The following is an 18680-nucleotide window of genomic DNA, read 5'->3' on the forward strand; positions in this document are numbered from 1 at the left end:
TTTGATAGAACATTTGACTATGTGACACCTTAATTTTTTTCAAGCCTTTCTGCCTTGTTTTTTTGGAGTTAGAAACTAGAATGTCAAAATTCCTCCTATCCCGCAATGGTGAAGAATCCTTTAAAAAATTCCTGGATCCGGATTGTGATCCGGATCATCACTAAAATTTTGTCACCTTTTCCTTTTGTCATTTCCAACCACTCCACAAAATTTCATCAAAATCCGTTCAAACCTTTTTGAGTTATCCTGCTGACAAACAGACAGACAGACAAACAAACAAACGTGACCGAAAACATAACCTCCTTGGCGGAGGTAATTAACAGTTTGTGGATAATTCACGATTTGCATCTGATTCATGTTTTGAGGGTCAACAGCTTTAATCATTCAGTGCTGCTCTATGTGCACAACCTAGTAAATTAGTTGGGTAGAAAAGCACATATAAGGCATTGTGCATGAACTTTTCAGTGTCAACTGTACAACAAAAGCTCTTATTTCACAAATAAAGGCATTTTGCATCTGGCCTGCAGTGACCTTGAGTGGTCACTGACCTCATATCAGTAGTTTTCAGCAATATTACCACTTTTGTTATCCTTATGATCAGTCATATCTCCAATAAAACTGTATCGTCTTTTTGAAGATACAGATTTGTTTTTTTTCCATCTGAATTCCATGATTTTGTTTATAATTCCACAAATCCAAGAAACCAGGATAAATATACTTTTTCCATGTTCCTAAGACTGTTAACACAAAATAAATAAATGCATTTTAAAAAGGCAGGACTTTCAAACACTTCTAAATGCGGACTAAGCTGTAATTCTTTCATGAGCTGAAGATAAAGAAGCAGCTTTTCACGACAAAAAAAATATATTAATGGGGCAGATGTTCAAGGATGGATCCCCTGTGTTCCACAAAACCTATATGTTCAGAAATAAATGCCAGTTCACCAATTTTGTATTTTCAAAATATTTCATAAGATGTCAGCAGTTATTGTACAACAATAAGACAAAAAAGTAATGTGAAATGAATCATACAGTCTTAAAATCTCACACCCTTTGATTTATTTACAAGAAATCATTACTTTTACAGACAGTTCTGTTTACACTATTCAGGGGATGGGTATATGAACATTGCCAACTGAGTGTGACCAAGTGCAAGGGAAATAAGTAAAAAGTACACAAAGTGATGACAGGTGCTGTATACAATATATTACTCAAACAAGCTTTCTAAAGGAATATTTCTTCATCCATCACAACCTTCCCAGACCAGACTAACATTTCAGGATATACATGTTTGAGAGCACATGGCGCAGTACAAGGATGTGCAAGACATGTAGGTGGTTCTGGTATCTTGCTGTTGCAAGCCGATTTTTAAAATTTCCCTAGACATCACATGTTGTCAACACTTTGGTTTTTGCTCCCATTTTTCATGAGCTGAACTCAAAGATCTAAAACATTTTCTGTACACACAAAAGACCTATTTCTCTCAAATATTGTTCACAAATCTGTCTAAATCTGTGTTAGTGAGCACTACTCCTTTGATGAGATAATCCACCTGACCTCACAGGTGTGGCATATCAAGATTCTGATTAGCCAACATGATTATTGCACAGGTGTGCCTTAGGCTGGCCACAATAAAAGGCCACTCAAAAATGTGCAAAAACAAAAGTGTTGCGTTTATACTTTTATTCTGTTTATATCTATATATCATGTTCTTTTTGTTCAGTGACTAATTAAGGGGCACATACACATTAGGTTTGATAAACCAAAGTTACATTGACTATTGTATGTTCTGTTGCTATCCTTCTAATTGGGGTTTCTGTAGTGTCTACATTTTTTTTTTTTTTGTCTTGAGTAAATCCTATTAGAAAGACAAAGGATTTATGCCCTGCCTGCCTGGCAGCGTCATGGCTAATTAGAATGGAATTGTTGCTGTTATAGTCCTGGGTTCAAGGGAAAGACAAAGAACATTCCAACATAAAATAGTCCTGCTTTGTTCGGGTAGAATTGTGTGGAAGTGGTTCTTGTAGCTGAGGGTAAAACCCCGACAGAGGCAACCAATGAGGGCAGTGAGATGGGGAGCTTTCTACGCCAGGCCACATGAACGCAGACATAAACACACTGACTAATGAAAGTCAGGCCTGGAAAGTGTGTATTTGTGTGTGTGTTTTCTAAGTAGCTCCATCTGGGCAGAGGTGGCACCAGAGATGTTTACTGGAGGCTTTAGCCCATCAACTTATTGTCAACAGTTCAAGGGACTGTCAGTGCTCAGGCTGCACATATGTGTTTAAGAGTGAGAGCACAAGAAAGTGTGTCTGCTGGGTCAGGGGTAGAAACAGAGCAGAGGAAAGAAAAACTGGAAAAAAGACAGCATATACAAAATCACAGCTCTTCTGTTACTTTTGCAAAATATGAAGTTAGGAGTGTCGAGAGAAATGATGGTTGGGTGGCAATTTATTGTCAGAAAAGAAAAAAAAAACTCTTCACAGTATGAAGTCATTGTGGCAGTCCCTTGGTAGATGATTGTCTCTTGATCGTTTCCCGGACGTTATAGAAAATATACATCCACAGTAAATCTAGAGATGCCTGTCCATCTGTTTGTTTAATATGGGAATGTTGTTGCACACCGACAAACAAGCTGTCCTTCACAGATCCTGCTCAGTGAGATAAGGAGTTGGGCTTCCAACAGAGGTGGGACAAAGGCACCATCAAGTCACTCTCAAGTCATTAATCTGCAAGTCCCAAGTCAAGTCTCAAGTCAGCTTGCAAACAATTGGTGGTCATTATGACTTGAGACTTGACTTGGGACTTGCTTATTCATGACTTGAGAGTGACTTGATGGTGCCTTCGTCCCAGCTCTGGCTTCCAATATGCAGATCCAGTTTTGATTCCTGGTAACACAACTTGTTTTTGACCTTCAACAAGACCTTCATCTCCTTTGTCTCAGTCCGTGAAGTTGTAAAATTTGTGCCGACCTTCGCTGGGGAAGTAACCTGAGCTGGACTGGCATCCCAACCCATCATAGTCTCTCATCTGTTTCACACACTTCAGAATCCGAGGATAAACACTGGCACCAGTGGGAGTCAGGGCCAGTGAAGGAGATACTTATTTTTAGTTTGTTAATGTGTGGTGTTTTAACTATAATCTCGCACTTCATGAGAAAAAATGGGGTACAACAGTCATTTTGGTCTTTGAGCTGAAAGCATACACTGTTGCCAAACAAATATTTAGGTATACCACAGGTTTATGTTCTTGTGATCGCCTTGGTGTCTGTGTAACTACAACCCCAATTCCAGTGAAGTTGGGACATTGTGTAAAATATAAATTAAAACAGAATAAAATGATTTGCAAATCCTTTTCAACCTATATTCAATTGAATGCACCACAAAGACAAGATATTTAATGTTCAAACTGATAAACTTTATTGTTTTTGTGCAAATATTTGCTCATTTTGAAATGGATGCCTGCAACATGTTTCAAAAAAGCTGGGACAGTGGTATGTTTACCACTGTGTTATATCACCTTTCCTTCTAACAACCATCAATGAGCATGAGGACACTAAGTGTGAGTGTCATGACTGGTTATAAAAGGAGCATCCCCAAAAGGCTCAGCCGTTCACAAGCAAAGATTGGGTGAGGATCACCATTTTGTGGCCATCCAAGCAACGTCTTTTTCAGGGACGTCCCTGCTTATTTCAACAAGACAATGCTCACATTCTGCACGTGTTACAAAACCATGGCTTCGTAGTAAAAGAGTACGGGTACTCGACTGGCCTGCCTGCAGTCCAGACCTGTCGCCCATTGAAAATGTGTGGCGCATTATGAAGTGCAAAATACGACAACAGAGACCCCGGACTGTTGAACAACTGAAATCGTACAACAAGCAAGAATGGGAATGAATTACAGCTACAAAGCTTCAACAATTAGTGTCCTCAGTTCCCAAAAGCTTATTGAGTGTTGTTAGAAGGAAAGGTGACAAGTTTATCAGTTTGAACATTAAATATCTTGTCTTTGTGGTGTATTCAAATGAATATAGGTTGAAGAGGATTTGCAAATCATTGTATTGTTATTTACATTTTACACAACGTCCCAACTTCATTGGAATTTGGGTTGTATGATTCTATGTAAGTAAGTCCCTTCGGCTGCTCCCTTGTTTGCACTCGGGGTCGACACAGCAAATCCAAGGTGGATCTGGATGTTGAATTGGCACAGGTTTTAAGCCGGATGCCCTTCCTGACGCAACTCCACATTACATGGAGAAATGTGGCAGGGGTGAGATTTGAACCTGGAGCCTTCTGAACTGAAACCAAGCGCATTAACCACTTGGCCATCCTCATAAAAAAATCTTAGTAAAACAAGAAGCCTAGCGCAAAAAAAAAAAAAAAAAAAAAATCATATCCCAGGTGTTTGTCTCCCTGATGTCATGGAAAAAAGGTGGAAATTCTGTCATGGTCTGCCTTTGTCCTTGCCCTTTTTAACCTTGTGTGTATAGTTTGTCTGTTTTCCCTCCAGTTGGCACGTTGCAGAGCCGAGGAACACCTGCAGCTCATCTCCTCGCAACTGACACTCATGAGCTCCTGATCAAGAGCCGGCTACTTAAACTACTACTCTGAGCTCAGTCTTTGCCAGAGTCTTCGGTGACCCTGACCAGTGAGACTCTTCCGTGACTTTCCATGATACTCCATGAGCCTTTCATGAGAAATACATGACCTTATCTATGCTGATGCTTCCATGCACTCTGACATCTGAGCTTCCCGCAGCTCATTTCAAGGTAACCTGGCCATCTCTAATTTCCATATAAGAGGTCATTGATCTTTTGGTGTTTTCAGATGCTTTCCTGCATGTCTCCCATGCTGCCTGCTCCTGGCTCCCACCCCACTCTCTGCACTACGTCACTTTGGAACTCATCTGCTATCTGCCTCAGAGCGCATAGCTCTGCCAATGTTCAGCTAAGCTCCTGCATGTCTGTGAGACCCCGTTCTCATGGTGCTCCTGTTTGTGACTGTGCATGACTAAGAACTGTTTCTAAGAACTGGTACCAATAACTTTTTCCAAGAACTAGTACCAAGAACTGTTTCCAAGAAGTTATTCCAAGAACTGTTTTCCAAGAACTGTATGAGCTGTGATGCAGAACAACTAAGAATTTTCCGAGTTGTTTCTAAAGCCAGCTTAATTGAAACTGCATCATAAGGCGAGCAGTATCTGATCTATGACCTTTGAGGACAATTCATGAACTGTGAACATTCCTGCCTAAAGCTTACAGTGAACTGTTTGAGGTTAAAGCTTCCAGTGTGACAAGTGCAATCGCTCACCTGTGTTCTCCTCCATCCTCCTAGTTCCTTGTCCTCGGCTCTCTGTGTCCCACCTGGCTCCGGTTCCAGCTCCATATACTCCAGGACTCCAGCTTGTTCTCAGACTCCCAAGTCTGGCCCTGTGTGCACTGCAGCTCCTGAACATCCACCACTATATGAGGGCCCGGTGTCAGCTCAGCAGGCTTTCTCCAGCTCATCACCTCAGTTATTTATTATAGAAAGTTCTTTTCTTTCACAACCTGTTATGGTTCTTGCTCCCAGCATTTGAGTCCATCACCTGTACCGGTCCTGTCCAGAACTCTAACCACAACAAATTCATCTTATTGTTATTCTAATGCTAATACTAACTCTAACCTTAAGGTGCATTTATGAACACTAAATTCAAAATGCATATTGCACATGCGCATTGGAATTCAAAGAATATGCACAAAATATCATGACTGACTTTTCATCCAATACGAAACACATCATGAGAATGTGTTGGTATATTTCACAAGATAGAGCGATGCTCATCCTTGACAGGTACATTGCACCTGTGGATGGGAGGAGGTGATTATTTTCATTGGGATCATTCAATTATCAAATTTAGGGATCACTATCAAATTTCTAACCCGGCACTGATATTATTTTCAGAAACATTTTTATTTACTGTTGGTGAACGTGAATGGTTATAATAAGTCTGTGTCAAATTCTCGCTAGATATCGGATATATTGAAATGTGGGTGAGGTGTGACTGTACGCTGAGAATTTTTAATTTTGTTGCGTCTGTGTTAAACGTCTTGATGTGATTACAAAGTAGCTGGATGTGAAACCTTTATACAACTTTTACAACAGCTCTGAAAGCATCACCGCCACATTGCTGATATTGCTCAACACTTCCCACTACAAATAATAGTTAAAATATGTGAATGTGAAAAGGCATCATCATTGTTCATGATGATGGGCTCCATCTGTTAAGACTGTTTCAAAGCACTCTGCACTATATTTTCTTACTGATGCTGACATGTTGAATATTTTACATTTGGACATTTTCTTCTGTTTGAGGAACATTTCTGCCATGTTCTGATGTCTGTGGCAGAGCTGGCAATAGGAAACAGTGGTGGGTCTGAATGAACTGGATCCAAGACAAGCAGGGTCTAATTTATAGTGGTACCCTGTCAGACTAATGCCAAATACACACTGTGAAGCCAACCACCATCGTTACACAACATATGAGATTGTGTCTTCACCTCCTGGCCAACATGCACAGTTCAAAGTAAAGTAAAAAAAAAAATACACTTGTTTACATTATCTTGTTGCTGTGTGCAGTGCTATTTTTGATCGATGTGCAGTCAGGTCCATACTTTTACAGAGGCAACTGGTGTAATTTTGTCTCTGTACACCACTGCAATGGAGTTGAAGTGAAACAGTCAAAATGTGCTTGTTGTGTAAATCATCAGCTTTGATTAATTAATTTAACAAAACTACTGCATTAACTATTTCGAAAATATAGCCATGTACATGCGCAATCACTCCATTTTCACTGGTCATAAACGGACATATTAAATATGAGTCCTTCCAGGTCAGTTCGGTGTCTTACCCCACCATCTGACGCCACTCATCACCAGGCAGTGATCAGCTGACAGCTCCGCACCTCTCTTCACCTGGGTGTTTGAGACACACAGACGCGGATCTGATGATTGATCACTGACATTTGACCAAGGGTGTTGTGGTAACAAGTGTACACCCTTGTGCTTGAACAAGGTGTTTGTTATGGACAATTGATGGGCCAGAAGTCCAATAACAATACACCACTCAGATTCAGGTAGGGGGTTCTTCTCCAAGTTTTTCAATCATTGCCCATATAATTATTGAAGTCCCTCCGGAGAACTACGGAGTCCCCATCAGGAAATCTTTCCAGGATCCCAATAAGAGTCTCTGAACTGCTTTTTGGTGTATATGCACGAAAAATAGATTCCTCTCTGTGACAGGAAATTCAGTTGAGGCAGCCCTTTCATCCACTGAGGACAACTCCAAAATAACAGCATTCAGCCAGGGACTTGTGAGTATCCTCCTGCATCTCTCACCCTGGAGAACTTCTGAGAAAGAGAGAACCGAGCCACTCTCCAGGAGTTTGGTTCCCGTGCCCATGCTGTGCGTGGAGGTGAGCCTAACTATTTGTGGTTGGGATTGCTCAACCTCCTTCAGGCTCCTTCCCCAACAGAGCTTTGACTTTTTACTGTCAAAGAGGTAAGTACCATAACCGAATGTCAGTCCATGTGGGCATTTCCCCTGTCCGCTGCACGTGCTGTGGGAGTATGGTGCACTGGAACCACTGCAACGTGCAATCCAGTGTCTGTAGGACCAAAGTAGGAGCTGTGTCCATATTCTTTGCATTACATCAGACCTGTTCCTGGTGGGTGTTGGACTCCGCTACAGCTGCCCATTCTCACCAGTCCTGTTTGTGTCACGTTTTTAGGCACAGTCAGGAACTGTGGGGTGTCAATTTTGGTGATGACAAAATTGCATCTCTGCTTTTTGTGGATGATGTGGTTCTGTTGGCCTCATCAAACAGTGATCTCCGATGCACACTGGGTAGGTTTGAGACAGAGTATGAAGCAGCTGGGATGAGAATCAGCACCTTCAAATCTGAGACCATGGTCCTTTGTCAGAAAAGAGTGCATTGTGCCTTCTGGGTCAGGGGAGAGTTATTGCCCCAATGGAGTAGTTTAAGTATCTTGGGGTCCTGTTCATGATTGGGGGTCCGTTGGAGTTTGAGACTGATAGATGAATTGGGGCTGCGTCTGATGTTTTGTGGTTGTTGTACCGGACATCACATTGAAGAAGGAGCAAGAGTTATAAGGCAAGACTCTGAATTTGCCACTTGATTTATGCTCCTATCCTCACCTATGGCCATGAGCTTTGGGCAATGACCAAAATAACATGGCCATGGATACAAGCAGCAGAAATGAGATTCCTTACACTCAGGGACAGGGTGAGAAACTGAATATCTGATAGGGACTGCTGCGTCGTCGCATCGAAAGGACCCACCTGAGGTTGTTGAGGCATCTGGTGAGGAAGCCTCCTGATCTTCTACTTTGGGAGCTCTTCCAGGCACGTACACCTAGGAGGAGGCCATGTCATGACCCCTCACTTTGCTTCTCAAGTGGCACAATTAGGGCATCTGCTGATTCAGCAAAGGTCACAGCATTTTCAACATCAGTGAAACTTTCCTCAGAAAAAGACACTTGACCCAGGACACAGTGGTTATATTTCCCATCTGGTTTGGGAATACCTTGGCATCCCACAGGAAGAGTTAGTGGACTTGGCCAAGGACAAGGAAGTGTGGGATGACCTTGGGTACTCAAGTAACAAGGATGATTGTGAGGGAAGCCACCACACACCAATGATAGCTCTAAAGGTTTTGGTTCTGAGGTTGTGACTGGAGACACTGAGTGCCAGAACACTTTTGTTTGTTGCACCACAGCTTCAGATGTGAAATTTCAGGTACCGGTTTTTTTTTTTTGTTTTTTTTTTGGAACTGCCTCCTTCAGACAAGTCTACTGTAGATCATTGTACTGTCTGTATGTCTTAATGACTGATCCTATAAATCCATAGCATGGTGAATGGTCTGAAGCTCTGTACCAGTGCATGCTCCTAGACCTGACCTGATAAAACTGAACTCCAAGACATATTCAGTAGATTGAAAAGGTTTCTGCATCCATCTCCTAACTCATCTAATGAAAAGTGGCCATGGAAGTGACAACTTTTTGTATTTATTTATTTTTTTATTTCACTTGTCACTTTCTAATATCATTTTTTTTTATGTTGTTGCTGTTCAATAATACACTTTACAAAACAAAATGCTATATTCACTTAATATAGCATTTAGTTATGTATTTCTCCAATCACAGTCACAGAAGCCTATAACTTCTTCTGGGGTGTCTGGGTGTCTTGGTGGCTTTCCTCACTCTTCTCCTTCTTGCAGACTCACTCAGTTTTTGAGAACTGTCTCTTCCATGCAGATTTACCATAGAGTGCCATACTGTTCGTATTTCTTCATAACTGATGTAAATAAAGTCCATATTCATAAGACATATTCGGTGGCAGTTTTACCACCAGAGAGCCTCATCCACAACTATGAATGTCATTGATGTTATTAAGGGGGCAGTACACTGTATTAAGAACAAGGGTATGTAAACTTTTGATCAGGGCCATTTGGGTAGTTTCTGTTGTCATTATGATTTAAAACGAGTAAACACAGTTGCTTCACAAAAAAGGCTTCACCCAACCACTAACCATGAGTGAGAATAAAAGTTTTTGTGTTATCATTCATACATTCGTATTCTCTGAAAAATGGGAAAAAACAAAAATTCTGCCAGGGTATGTAAGTATATATAGTAATCAGCATTTTAGATATGCTGCTGTAATGGAACAGTCATTGTGGCAATCCCTCAGTGACAAGGAAGATCGACTCTTGATCGACTCACAGATGGGATGGTTTATGCAGAGATGACTGAACAGACCCAGTCTGGAAGCGTACTGTTTTTGAAAGACACTGTATGTGGTTACTGCGGGAAGCTTCTGCCGGTCAGGATCTTGCTCTCTCTCCATATTATTTCTCCTGTTCTTGTCTGTGTTGTTCATCCGCATTTGTTCGAATACTTCCACTTCTGTGTGGATCATTACTCCCTAGTTGGCTCAGTTTCTTGCTTGGTCTTCCCAGGTCTTCCAGTTGGTGGAGCAGCTCTTGAGGTTGTACTTCAGGAGGTTCTTGTAGTGTTTATCTGCCCTCTTCTGGCCCATTTTCCTTAACTCAGCTGCGAACAGAAGATCTGCTTGTGAAATCGGCTGTCATCCATCTTAAGGATGTGACCCACCCATGAAGCTGGTTTTTGATGATGATACACTCAGTGCTCTGGAGCTTGTCTTCAACCAGGACGCTAATGTTGGTCGTGGAAGTGTGAGCTGTGTATGTGTTTTGATTTTGAGACTTCTACTGTGTGCTGCTTTCTGGTCTCATTCCTACAGAGTGAGTTCCATTCACCTCTGTTGCGTGGATATGCAAGGGCCGCAGCTGCAGTGCCCTTCACACACACACACACACACACACACACACACACACACACACACACACACACACACACACACACACACACACACACACACACACACACCCTCCCTCGCACCCTCCTGCCCTGGGTATTAACATCTCCCTGTGCAGCAGCTGGAGTCACATTGTGGTGAAACCTCTCTGTACCTGAAGGTGTTCTCAGACAAGGATACGCACACACGTCGTACCTTCACACATATAGTGTGTGCACAAATCAGCATGCACAAAGACTTGTAATTGAAGCCTAACACTTGTACCCTTGTTAAACAACTTCAGTTTGGTTACATTTTGTAGTTTTATGCTTGTGAACAAACTGTTAAAGCGCCGGTGTGAATCAGCTCACTGCAAATATATTTCTCAAATATATCTATATTTATATTTATGAATAGGCAAGCTTTCTCTGCATGGAATGTGAAATCAAACCAGTTTTTTTTTTCTTTCTAACACTGAGGTTGTTCATGTCCATTGCACCCCGAGGCAAATCACAAGGCCTGATTGTTTGTTCACAATTTTGTCTCTTCGTTCTGTGTTTGCTTGCTGCACACAGCCCTTCTTTTTAACATTTCTGACACTGTTCTTTCATTTGTTGTGTTTTTGAATGTCTGTGTGCACATATAATATTTAAGGGGCACTCATTCAAATTTACAGGCAGGAAAACAATACTATTTTGGTTTAGGTTTGGACAATCAGGAGCATGCACTCCATTCACACTTATGTGCTCTGTTTGCTGCTGAAATACAGTACATCCTCCTCTTTTGCTTCACTGGGAAAGCATGAAATCCCAAAGCATGCTGGGTGCATGGGTTCAGTGCAAGCTCCTGTATAGTCAACCTTCCAGGTCTAGCACAGTTTGAGGAGCAGCAGTGTAATTTTCAGGTGGCCTGTTATGGAGCTAAATCCAGGCCAAAAGTTTTGTAATCTGAAAAAAAAAAAAGAAAAAAGATTGAAAAAATACATTTTGAAACTGAATATTTAATGTTTGTTCTTGAATTTTCTATTCACTTAAAAAGTATTATTAAAATAAAAATAAGTGTAAGATATATATTTTTCAGTTTAAATATACTTTTGTTTCAGCTCTGTAATTATTTTGATCAACTAATTCATTTTCATTTTTGACTAAAATATATTTTAACATTTGATCTGTCATTTTTACCAGTTGCAGGATTACATTTTTCAGAATCAAATATCTTTTTGGTTTTATATTTCTTTTTTCACCTTCAGATCTTATTTTTTCAATTTCAAACTTTTGGCCCTGTTCTGGTGTGGGAGGGCGTGGCTTCGATTGAGAGGGGTGTGGAATTGTGAGTGACAGCAAAGCAAACAGTCCTTGATACCTGTAAATAAAGTGATGCTAAGGACAAAGATTTGCAAGTAATTCTAGACCACTCTTGGTCATTTTTGATGTATAAAAACTGGAAAATATGCCAGACTGTAAATAACTCCAATACCTAAAAAAACTATTTGTCCCAAATCCACACAAGACCATGAACGCAGCGCAGCATTGCCGCATGAATTAATAAAAGGTTTTCATGTGACATATCTGTCATGTGATTTTGTGCCCTGCAGCCATTGTGGATTACAATGCGGTGGTTGCTGTGATACGTGCATTTGGCGAACAATTGCAGAAGCTTCAACAATGGTCAACTTTTGTGCTGTCATCGGTTGTTCAAACAGAGGTGATAAAAATAAGGCAGGCCGCTCATTTTACATCCTGCCAGCAGTTATTGTGCATCAAGCTGTGGAGTGTTACAAGGTTTCTAAGCGACACACAGCGACCTGGCTCAGCAGATCTGAAGGAAGCTTTAATATGGCCAGAACCAAGCAGACTGCCCATAAATCCAAAGCCAAAGCCGCCCAGAAGAGCGCTCCGGCTACCGGCGGTGTGAAGAAGCCTCGCCGTTACAGGTCCAACACCATGGCGCTGAGAGAGATCCGCTGCTACATCATTGTGTAAAGGATGTTACCACGTGAGCTCAGGAACACTTCAGAAAACCACTGTTATTTAACACAATTTGTCACTACATCTACAAGTGCAAGTTAAAACTCTACCATGCAAAGCGAAAGCCATACAACAACAACATCCAGAAACACCGTCACCTTCTCTGGGCTCAAGCTCATTTGAAATGGACAGATGCAAAGTGGAAAAGTCTGCTGTGGTCTGATGAGTCCACATTTCAAGTTGTTTTTGGAAATCATGAACGTTGTGTCCTCTGGACAAAAGAGGGAGAAGACCATCCAGATTGTTACAAGTGCAAAATTCAAAAGCCAGCATCTGTGATGGTATGGGGGGTGTGTTAGTGCCCATGGTATGGGGAACTTACACTTCTGTGATGACACCATCAATGCTGAAAGGTACATCCAGGTTTTGGAGCAACACATGTTGCCATCCAAGCAACGTCTTTTCAGGGACGTTCCTGCTTATTTCAGCAAGACAATGTCAAGCCACATTCTGCACGTGTTACAACAGCGTGGCTTCATAGTAAAAGAGTGCAGGTACTAGACTGGCCTGCCTGCAGTCCAGACCTGTCGCCTATTGAAAATGTGTGGCACATTATGAAGCGCAAAATACGACAACGGAGACCCCGGACTGTTGAACAACTGAAATCGTACATCAAGCACGAATGGGAAAGAATTCCACCTACAAAGCTTCAACAATTAGTGTCCTCAGTTCCCAAATGCTTATTGAGTGTTGTTAGAAGGAAAGGTGATGTAACACAGTGGTAAACATACCACTGCCCCAGCTTTTTGGAAACGTGTTGCAGGCATCCATTTCAAAATGAGCAAATATTTGCACAAAAACAATAAAGTTTATCAGTTTGAACATTAAATATCTTGTCTTTGTGGTGTACTCAATCGAATATAGGTTGAAGAGGATTTGCAAATCATTTTATTCTCTTTTTATTTACATTTTACACAACATCCCAGTTTCATTGGAATTGGGGTTGTACAATCTCAGTAACAATTTGTGCTTTGTAGTTATCTGGACAGTCAGCCACAAGAATCCCGACACTGCATATGTCTAATTATTCCAACCGGAGACCTCTGTTTGGATAAAGACATCATCCATCTGCGGTGGGATAAGGTGCACGTTTGGAGTAACAAACTGTTTACATTGTTCTTTAAGCATACTAAGGTCCACCAGACCACAGACTGTGAGTCATCTGGTCACAAATTCCTCAAAACAAACACCTCCTTGTCTACTCTGAGGGCCATACAAGCCCACTTTCTCAGCTTCTTGTACCTTTTGGAATTTCTAGCAACTTATACACTACATAGCCATTTGATGATATTCAGCATGCCCTCATATGAAACATCTTCTCCTGTGGACATTGAAGACTTCAACACCACACACAGTAAATTTTGCCGAATAAAATATACTCTGCCAGGATAACATTTGGTCCCAGTCCAAATAGAATTAAATATACTCTATCACAGTGCTAAATAATTTCTATCACGGGGTAAAATCAACTCTATCAAGCTGTGAATTATTCTTATTGGAGCTGATTTCACACTATAATTGAGTGTATTTGACTCTTATTTTGACTGGGACCAAATGTTATCCTGACAGAGTATATTTTACTCTGCAAAATTTACTGTGTACCAAACATGTTTCAGGATCTGGTCTTGAAAAAACTCCCACATCCAATGTGACTCACCAGTTGTCCATGTCTGCAAGTCCTGTTGCCAGAATGCACATACATTGCAGATTATCAGTCTGATTTTATAATCTGGCCAGATTTAATCTTGGGCATTTAGTAAATGACATACTGTGAGATATCCATTGAGTCTGTGGTCAGAAGTCAAAAACTGGGTAAAAAAATAACATCTGAATTCTGTAACCTTGACAATGATCTCCGTTCTACAAAGGGAAGCCCAATACTTGTATGAGTTTGAGATGTCACAACTTGCCTAACTTTGAAACTTTATTTATTTTGGTTCTGACACAGAAAATGTAGGTGGCATGATCCTTTAAAAGTTTTTTTTAATTTACCCAGTCTCTTCTAAACTACTGCTCCGCAACCGCATTCACCAGGTACAGTATAACAATAAAGGCATAAAACTATGAGGCATAAATAAGAGGCAAAAAACTGTTTTGGTTAGATTTCATGTAAATGCACACAGAATGCATTTACATGTACACATGCATGAAGTGGTGACATTTTGTCAAATGCCCTTGGTCTCAGTCAAGATAATGACACAGCCAGAAATGGAATTAGTGAGAACAGGACTAAAGTTAATATTTTGTGTGAGTTTGACCACCTCTGACAAAGAATCACTCTTTGACATTTTGGAGACAGGATGAGTCAAATGTCTAAGTGGTATTTTCCTATTTAGGCTTTTTTCCATTTCTTTTTTTTTTTTGCCATTGGTTAGTTTGGTTTCCCTTTAGAATTATGAAAGCTTGCCAAAAGATGTTTACACACACATCCGCACCCACGTGACCTACAGCTCCCTATACTTGCAAGTTTTTTTTTTTTTTTTGGTTGTAGCTGGAAGTCTGCCTGATTTTGGTGTGTTACTGTTATCATATCAATTTTTTTAATTACAAGAATATTATGTTCTGAATCAATCAATAAAAAGGAAGCATTACTGCTAGAATACTAATATTATGGTATTACGTTTGGTAGCAATAATGTCATATGCAAATCCACAAGACTAGATCATATTCACCAATTCACCAAATTAATCTTGTTCTGGAAAAAAAAAAATGAACCACTGCTGAAATGAAAGGATGAAATGACAAGACAGTAAAATAGTCCATCCCAGCCTCCCAAAAATAGCGATCTATCTGCCACAGCCAGGTGATGTGAGTATCCCCTTGGTCTTTTCCAGTGGCTGGAGTTCTCAGCAATGAGGCACCACATTGGATCATGGCACCACATGCCAATTATGTCTTTGCTGATGTTCTCTCACAGTGCAAGGAGTACACCTCATCATCGGTGTTGATTTGACATTCCATTCCAGTGGGACCCAAGGATCTTCCAAAGAAACCTAGTACCTTGTGCTTTATGTCTCTGGTTACCATCCAGGTCTCACAACCATATTTTAACATTGGAAGCACCAGGAGCCTCATGTATGTAGAAAGCGTGTGTATGCACAAAAATGTGACATACATCCATCTCTATGCTTATGTTCAAATGTATCAAAAGTGAAATGACAGTGGAAATATGTGATGCATCACACAAAAATCCTGGCTGATGTACAGTGTTTCTACAGTTATTGTTCCACTGGCAACAGGTACAGGTGATGTTGGGAACCATTTATAGTGTGAAACATCAAGTCAGCAGAGTGGTGTATACACCAGAGACACTTGTGAGCAATTAACAAATCCACAGGTTTGCAATTACATGGGTGGACATAAAAGCATGCATTAACTGATGCATAAAATGGCATTAACAATGGCTGCTTTAGCATTGTTAGAAGACCTTGCAAATGGTGCAATCCGATGTCAGCATGTAATAAGGGAATGCTGGGATTTTCTTGCAAATGGCGAAAATCGGCTCATAAGCCAATTTCATTTGCCAAGACCAGTGTTACTGGAGATGTGCGCAGAAGTGCGGCCGGCCCACAGTGCTATACAGTGAGGAGCCAGGCGGTTGCCTGTGCCCACACACGTGCTGACCACGCTGGGCTTCCTGGCAACAGGGGCATTCCAGCGTGAGCTGGATGATCGATTACAAGTGTGCCAGTCAGTTTGCGCAGAGCCATGCCAGCTGTCTGCAATGTAATCATCCGAATGTCATCCAGGTACATCACATTCCAACATTAAAGTGCAATTTGCAGTGACAGGCAGTTTCCATAATGTAATCGGAGCTATATACCACACACACATTGCTATAAAGGCACCATCACAAAATGAAATTGTTTTTGTTAATAGGAAACAGTTTCATTCCATCAATGGTCAAATCATATGTGATGTGCAAATGCATTGGGTTAGGGTGGGAACAGGCAGGCTGGCATGGTGCATGATGTATGGCTGTGTGAATAAATAGTCAATTTGTGTAACTGTTCTGAAAGAAAACCAGTGTGGGCACATTTGGGCATGCGTGTATTGAAATTTGTTTTTGTTATTATTATTAATGTGTTTTCTTTTTTGATGGTGAAGTGAGAGCTGCAGAGCTTCTGAACAGGCCCCTGATTGTCTCCCTGAGTTCCATATTTGTCAATAAACATGTCAAGTTGTGAATGTCACACACTGTCACCCACCTAATTTGTTTTAATTTCCGTGTGTGTGTGCACTGCTTTGAGCTCACTGCGGCCTCACACACACTCCTAATATTTTTTCTGTTTCATTTTTGTTCCTTTTGCAAGAGTACCAAATAAACTATCCCTGCATGTCTCCACGTCATGTCCAGCCATCTGTAGCTCACACTTGCCATAAATTATTTTCTGTATTCATGTTTACTGATCTGATGGAGTGAGGATTCCCAGCTCCCACAGCCTATTTACATTAATTTGCATATTTAAATAGGGAAATAGGGGTGTGGAAAGGGAGGAGTTTGGTGTGTGTGCATGTGCATTCAATTCCACGTTGATTGCGATGTACAATTGAAATGTGCTTGGATCCATGCATACACACTTTGATAGATCTGAATTTTCTTGTGTTTACGTCAGTTTCTGGGTTTTGACGTATATCATGTTTCAGTAGGAAATCCACACAAGTCTTTATACGTGAGGCCCCAGGACTCCAAACATTGGACCTTTGTTCTCTTTCAAACATATCAGCATCGACAAACACTTCAGTCCGCCAACATTATATCTCCATATGCTCTTCACAGGCATCTCTTGAACTGAAAGGCTGAAGTCTGAAAGTCATGAATGCCACTCCTGAGATATGTGGATCTTTCAACAAGTTCAATAATTGACACAAACAGATAAACTTTTGATGGCTGAGTCCAAGAAGTCATTGAAAGCCTGTGGCTGTGTCCCAGTTCAGAGAGAACATACTTTGAAGGCTGTGTCTGACAACAATTTGGCCTTCGGAGAGAGTGGAAGCTGAAGCAACCACATCATAGGCTTTTGCTGCCCATACCCCCTGTCCCCTAGCAACCTTGTCACTTTTTTTTGCAAGTGACAAGCTAGCATACTGTGCACAACACATATTTTTCTATTATTTTTTAAGTACTTATTTAACATTTATAAACATTTATTTACAGTTATACATATGAAGCCCAAAGTTGCTCTTACCCCCCCCCCCAACTGTTCTGCCTTTAAGAAAAAAAAAAAAAATCACCCAATGACTCTTGGGATTGTTTGGGCCCGAAGGATACACCTGTTGCATCCTTTGTTTGGGAGGAAAAGAAAGCTGCATTTGTTGTCCACATTCCAAGTAGCCTTCAAAGTGATGAAGCCGAGCCACGCCACTTATATCATATGTGGCCAATGAATGCAGCCTCAGAAGGGTGCAGTCCCTGAAATGTGACACAACATTTATTTTTGTCTTGATGCAGGGTGATCACAATCCCAGAAACTATGAGTCCTCACTTTGATTCTCAAGTGCAATAATCAACACATCTACTGATTCCGTAAAGGTCACAGCATTTTCAAGATTAGTGAACCTTGACTCACAGAAAAAAAAAAAAAAATGTAAATGGCTGGGGCCTCATGTACAAAGACTTACGTGGATTTCCTAGTGAAACATGGTGTACCGTACACCAAAACCCAGAATTTGGCGTTAGCACAAAAATATGCAATTTCATGTAAATACCTCCTTTGAGTGAGAATTCTCCACAACGTCACATCAGACAACATGAACACAGAAAATAAAATATATTATAGATGACTGGAAATTATGTGGAGACATGCAGGAAAAGTTTATTTGGTATGTGGTTAAAAGGATTAATCATGAAACTTGAGAAATGTTCATGGGCGCTATGGAGTGTGTGTGTGTGTGTGTGTGTGTGTGTGTGTGTGTGTGTGTGTGTGTGTGTGTGTGTGTGTGTGTGTGTGTGTGTGTGTGTGTGTGTGTGAGAGGCTAACACTCTGTGAGCTTAGAAAGGTGAGGCGCACCTCTGCTGACAGTGTGACATTCACACTTTACATATGTATTTATTGACACATGCTGAACACAGAAAGTCTGTTAAGAAGCTCTGCAGCTCACCATCAAGCAAAAATAAAAAAAATGCATTAATAATAATAAAACATATTTGAATGTGCACATGCCCAAATGTGGCCGTGGTGGTTTACACTCAGATCAATTACATGAATGCACTATTTACACAGCAAGCAGCTGCCATTGTGCACCATGCCACCCACCAGCCTGATGCACACTTGCGCATCA

This window comes from Thalassophryne amazonica, chromosome 13 (assembly GCF_902500255.1).
Source record: "Thalassophryne amazonica chromosome 13, fThaAma1.1, whole genome shotgun sequence".
Lineage (NCBI taxonomy): Eukaryota > Metazoa > Chordata > Actinopteri > Batrachoidiformes > Batrachoididae > Thalassophryne > Thalassophryne amazonica.